Here is a 6,951-nt window from a genome sequence, read left to right as displayed (position 1 = left end):
TTACAGCCTTTGCTTAGGCAATTGAAATTGGAAAGTAACATACAATGTGGTAATTTAGACTAGTAAAGTAATGTAAGAAAATATCCAAATTATCACCTCTTGTCTATAGTAGTAGAAATATATCAAGTTGCCACATAACAACTAAGGATGTGTTACTTGCTCTTTGTGACTAAATCTATCTGGCTTCTGACCTTTCTCTTCTCTTCTCCCCACCACACCCACATTACTTCCTTTTAACATATTCACTTAGCAAACCTTTTTATGTTTTGCAAATGTAAACCTCATTTTCAGTTCATGTTTTTCTGGGTAAGCCTCAAAAAACTGTGCTCCTACGCATTTATGTTCAGTAAACCAGAAACTTGATATTCACAAAGGATATTCCAAGATCATAATTCAACCCAAAACACATATTTAAAATTTTACCATTACCATTTTTCAGAGAGAGCAACATTTTTAGACAACTTACATGTCTAGTGACTATATTATGAGAAAAGAAAAACAACTTCTTAAACCAATGATTCTGGAAATCAGCTAAAAGAATTCTATAGTAAACTTACTTGTTCCTGATACTTTCCTTGTAGTCTATGTGACTGTAATTTGTACTTAAAAAGTAAAATAAAAAATAAGATTAGGTCAGATACTTTCAACTTTTGTCATAAATAGTTCAAAACAGCAGTTGAACAAAGATAAGATAGAGCAAAGAGAAAAGTACTTTGTATGATTAATTTGGAGACTTTAATAATAAAAAGGGTCATGTAGTAACAATTATTATAAGACCCTACTGCCAGGAGGTTGGTAGAAAATTTTTAAATAAGGCTTTTCCTACAACACTTGATATTTGTGCATATACTTGTACACAATCATGTCAGATTATGTTTTAAAATGGCTTGGCATTCTAAGATATATGTTAATGTGGCAAAATAATCTAACCTAACTTGGTTTGGGTAGTATTTTATAAAATAATTAGTTGAAGGGAACGAAGACATTTTTAATCGAAGACTACTTCTACATGACTTTAACTCTTTGTTTCAAGAGAAATAAAGAGTGATGTGAATGGACATCTATAATTAAGACAAAAGTGAGAATGTCCTAAAAGACAATTTCTCTGAAAACTTTGTTCAGTAAAAGAATATTTTTCTGGCACATTTGCTAATTAATAACTGATTCCAAGAGGTAAAAGTCAGCTTTCCGAACTTTGGTTATTAACAGTTTTCATAACCCTGAATCTTATTCATTGACATTTGCCTGTATGTTTTCAACCATTTTCTTGAAAACTAGTCTAAAAAAATTGAAAGAAGTAATGAGCCTCTCAAGACAAGCAGTATTCAAGCAAAGACCCAATTAGCAGGGTGTTTTGATTAAAAGGCCTTAAAGACTTCTAATCTTGATATTCTTTTTTTATATTTTTGATAGAACATATTAATTCTGGTATTTACTTCTACACTAGACTTTGTTTTTTATAAACAAGGCACATAATAATTTTAAACCTTCTGCACTTAATGCACACTTAGTTGATCCCATTTATATTAAGATATATTAGTAACACTTGAGGGATAGTCCAACATTATCAGTTTTAAAATTTAAAGGATAGCAATGGTTCTGAAAGTCACATTGAAATAGGAATTAAACAGCAAAAAAAAAAAAAAAAACTATATACTTGCAAAATTACAAGCAAAAAAATCAACAAAATTCTATGACACAACCTTAAATTCATTTGTACACCATTTTCTATTTTTCCCAGAAAAGTCAACACATTAAAGAAAACACACCCTTCGGAAATACCAGAAGTTGATGAAAAATTGGGTGAATTATGAAGCAACATTAATGATTACAAATCTAGAATGACAGATTAATAAAGACTAAAATTCAGTGCATATATGAAAGTGATGAAAAAGAAGATGGAAATCATAAAAACTTGATTTTTGAATAAATAAATACACTATTTTTGAATAAAAAATAAAAGCTTTTTTCTGACTAATATATACTTAGAACAAATACCTAGAGTTTATAATTATAAATATGTCATAAAGTTAATAACATGAAATAAGGAGTATTTTTCTTGAATACTCTTTGAATTCTCCCCACAATTGAACTTTCAGTTTATATAAGAAAAAGAATGAAGACTATAATTCTTAGTCATAAAAAAGAGAATCAAAATTTGTAAATATTACATAGACTAGCATACATAAATGTAAATAAGATACAAAATGTAAATAAGATGTTGCAGTATGTCTTCTAAGTTGCAATGTATTTCAATATTTGTTTTATTAAATTGTTTAGCAATGGGATCTGTATGGTTTATATTTATGAAATACGTTACTTTCATGTTAATAAGTAAAATATATTATAGTTAGTAGGAGAAATTAATGTTAAAACTCATTTTAATGGTGTAACCTTGCCCCACAACAATGACATTTGCAAACAAGGTCTAGAGAGAGAAGTAAATGTGTAAAATAAACATCTGGAAAGAAAGTGCTATGTACAGAAAACAGACAAAGTGACTCATAAATATTTGTAGTTATCAGAATAGAAAAAATTAAGTCATGAAAGAGAACATATCTTTTGAAATATAATTTAATACAAATTTTAAATAGTAAGAGAAGCCTTAAACTTATCTTTTGGCGAGTGCCACAATATATCAGTGAAAATGTTCTTGACTCTAATTAGATTTTCTTTCTAATCTAGGAAAAGTTCTGAGACCATTGCTCATCCAGTTTGTTGTTCATCTTATTCTACCATATGAGAGCATAGTCAGAGTCTCTGTGTACCCAAATATGGCTTTGAAGTGCCAACTGACAGTTTATATCTGCATGGTATAGTTGTTAATGGGATTTAGTTTATATCAAATCAGCTGGATTCAGATGCTAACTCTGTCAACTAATACCTGGGCAAGTATATCACCTCTCATTTCTTAGTTTCCTCATCTTTAAATTGTGGAAAATAATAATTTCTGTGTTATCATTTGGCATGTAAAGTATGCATTAGTTAAAAAATAAAAATAAATATAAGTACAATATGTATGTACTTGTGAATATCAATAAATGAGATGCTATATCTGGAACATCTTTGAATATTAGTCTAGGGAAAGTTAAATTGGAAGTGCTCTTCCTATTAAGAATAATAAGTGAAGCTACTTGGTAAAAAAAAAAAAATATATATATATATATATATATATATATATATACATATATTCTATTTTCATTAACTAAATACTTTCCTGGAAACAAATGAAAGAGAGAATACTAGTTTTGATTTTGAATATCTAATTCATTCACTTGTTACTAGCAGGATCTTTAAAAAGCAGCTTGGATTTTCAGGGTCTGTATTTTTATCCATAAAATTTCAAAAATAAAAATAAAATTGAATTACAACCTTTCCTTTAGCATATATCTTAAGACTGTCAAATATGTATCAACTACTTTTGGCACATTATACAGAACTTAAAATTTCATATTAATTTTAGAATTGTGTACTTCAGAGTATTTTAATCACAATTATAGAAATCTGTCCACTAACTATAAGTTAAATGATGAAGAAATAAATGTTTAAAAAATTAAGACTAATTATTATTTTATTCTTACATTAAGTTGAATTAAGATAATTTGAGGTTATTTTTTTGAATATATACATAAAGAAAATTATCCACTAAATCTATTAATATCTTTTTTTAATTTTTTTTTTTTTTTTTTTTTTATGTTTTACACCTACAGCACCTGGTCTTCCTAGGTGATCTCCCATCCAAATACTAACCAGGCCCGACACTGCTTAGCTTCCAAGATCAGACAAGATCGGGCTTGTTCAGAGTGACATGTCAATAGACCATTAATAAATCTTTTAAAAGGACCATGAATTAGAAAATCATAAACTCAAAAAGTTTTCAATAGATCATTCATGTAATTTCTACTGCTACTTACTTTCATCTTAACCTTGTCTGTCACAAACTAACATATAAAAACCTTAAACTGAGCTGCTTATTTTAAATTCACTAAATCCATCTTAAATTATGAGAAATTTGAAATTAATCTTAGATTTTATTAGCCATCATAGTTTATTTGTCAAAAAAGACTTAGTGAGTTACTAATTTCCACTTATACCTATTTTTTCAATGAAAGTAGGCTATTTCAGTAAGTTATATGTCTAATAAAATAATTAAAAGCAAGTCTTTATAGGTCTATGCAATTTACATAAGATTATAACAAATAAATTCAGTCATTATCATTCAATATATCCTTGTAAAAAATCCTCTTGACTGATACTATAGAAGTTACTGATACATGGAAAATATAAAGAATTTGGCCTCACAAATTTATTACCTACTGTTATGAGCTCAATTTTGTCTCCACAAAATCTATATGTTAAAGTCTTAACCATAGTAAGAATCTGACTACATTTGGAGATCTTGGAGGGAGGGTCTTTAAGTGTCAATGAGGTCATTAGATGGGCCTTAATCCAATATGACTAGTGTCCTTGCAAAAATAGGTGATTAGGACACAGACAGGTACAGAGAGAAGACCATGTGGTGACACAGAGAGAAGATAGCCATCTACAAGCCAAGAAGAGAGGCCTCAGAAGAAACCAATTCTTGTACAACCTTGATTTCAGACATTCAGCCTCTGGGACTGTGAAAACATGTTTCTTTCCTTTAAGCCATCCAATCTGTGGAACTTTTTACAGCAGCCATAACGTCTTAGTTCATTTGGGATGGTATAATAAAAATATTGTAGACTAAGTGGAATTTATTTCTCAAAGTTCTAGAGGCTGGGGAGGCCAAGATCAAGAAACCTGACATGGAGAAACAGGTGAGAGAGCACTCCAGGTGTTTTACAAGGTCACTGATCCCTTCATGGAGGCTCCACCCTCATGACCTAATCACCTGCCAAGGCCTCACCTCCACATACCATTACATTACATGGAGAGTATTAGAACTGATATACATGTAGATTTATTTAATCTTTTTCCTCTTAAAATTTTTATTTAAATTTTATTTGACTGCTTAATAAAAAAGTGACAAATTATATTGAGAGTCCGTCTTAACGTCAGTGTGTGGAAACAAAATGATTAGCAATAATAGTACACGTTGTGTTGGGGCCGTGACAGGTGTATTAAATTAAAATATGCAGATTATGACCTGCTGAATCAGGTGGCACCAGCTACCCACATAGAGTTGGCAGGTAGCTCCCTCAGCATTCAAGTTTCTACTCTGGGGAAGTCAAAATCCAGGCTTATTTTGTTTGGAGGCATAGTTTCAATACAATCACACAAAAGAAGTACAGTCACAATGTTTATTACTAACATATTCCAGAGCTGGGGATATAGTGATCCAACAGAAAGAGCAGCCCTCTGCCCCAGGTCACCAGTGAGCAGGAAATGGAGAGCAGGATAGCATATATCTATTACTTATAGGGTGCTTGAGGTGGATGTCACTTTTTGAGGTCTCAGCTCTAAGTGGTTATTTTAAAAGATGAGCAGGAATTTCTGGTAGGAATGTAAGCTCTGGTCCTTATCAAAATGTCTAGACTCTGGAAATAAGCAGGGTTGTCATACTCTAAAATGTCTGGGCGGCAACTCAGAATACCTGTTTTTTTCATCACACATGAGGATGAATGGTAGTATGCTGTTAGAAGGTTCTAATGTACATGAAGAGGTATAACATTAAACATTTTTTCAAGCACTGTTTTACGCTTGAAATATTGTAAAATTCATCATTCATTTAATGCTTTTTGCATTCCTGGCTCTTTTGGTTGAAAAATTTTCCTACCCGAGATTCCTTTCACCTGAGCTCTATGTTTTCAAACTGCTTCTCACTCAATTGTGAGGTTAATGGGGAGCCAGTAATGGCCTTTCTTTCTTTTTTTTGCTTTGACAAGGGACATATTTTTATAGCTGCACTTTGTAAATATTTTTTTGGTTGTAATGCTTATAATGACTTTGAACAGTGATGTCCTTCAGTTTCCATGTCTTCCCTGCTTTCACACAAAAAAGAAAAAAGAAGAAAGAAAATTAAAGTCCACTTCTATGATCCATTATAAACCATATATATTATCTACCTTGATTGTAGATATTTGTGTTTTTTCTTAGCATCATTCGATAATATTTAAACTTATTAAGGTTAGCTATTAAATTTTATACATCTTTGGAGACCTAGCAAAAATAGGTCAAAATAGGGTTAAGAAATAGTTACAGGTCTCATTTTTGCTTCTCTTTGCAATTCATATCAAAAAAAAAAAAAGCTAAAAAACCTCCATTTTTATTAAAGCAGTCTTAATAGATCAAATAAAAGAAACAGCATTTAAACAAAAAAGGTATTTAGGTCTGAATTGCCTTAATTGGAAATTTACATTGATCAAGGTGAATATCTAATGGCTCTATTTCATAGGTAGAGAGGATAAATGTAATGATTCAATCCCAAGAGAGGTTTTTGTTTAACACAATTAACAAGAAAGAGAACCACTTTCATTTCATTAAAAAGAGCTTTTATCATTCATTTTAATCTACTTAATGATATGCAGGCCTAGGTAGTGGGTTGATATGTATATTCACCACACACAGGAACATCAACACAGATTTTTTAAAACAAGGAGAAGAAAGCCTCCACATAAATAGTCAAGTATCTGCAATAGGGAGAATAATCTATATATTCATGAGATGAGTAGGAGTTTTTCCTTCCTCTTGTAGTAAAATTTCCAAGTAATTATTTCCTTTGACTAATGAATGCTATTTCCTATTTATGTAATAACTTCTATGCTTCACAAAGTGTTTTGTATTATTAGAAACATTTATTGAGCTCTTTATTTGTACAAGAAGTCTATTTTATTTGTTGCATTTCTTTCTCCAAGCAGATTTGTCGATTATACCATGATCCTTTCATGAAAGGAGAGACCTGTGAAATTGAAGCAGACATGTTTAAAAAATAAGTGGATAAAATAAAGTCTCTTGTACAAGACAATTTGG

General features: G+C 30.6%; 1 pseudogene; it reads right to left on the bottom strand.

The window, feature by feature from the left end:
* Positions 1 to 3,701: 3,701 nt before the first annotated feature.
* Positions 3,702 to 3,820, bottom strand: LOC118608727 (annotated as a pseudogene).
* Positions 3,821 to 6,951: the final 3,131 nt, after the last annotated feature.

The sequence above is a fragment of the Rousettus aegyptiacus genome, unplaced genomic scaffold (genome assembly GCF_014176215.1).
Source record: "Rousettus aegyptiacus isolate mRouAeg1 unplaced genomic scaffold, mRouAeg1.p scaffold_m13_p_10, whole genome shotgun sequence".
Classification (NCBI taxonomy): Eukaryota; Metazoa; Chordata; class Mammalia; order Chiroptera; family Pteropodidae; genus Rousettus; species Rousettus aegyptiacus.
The sequence above is the reverse complement of the archived record's forward strand: the minus strand, read 5'-3'. Positions and strand labels throughout refer to the sequence as shown.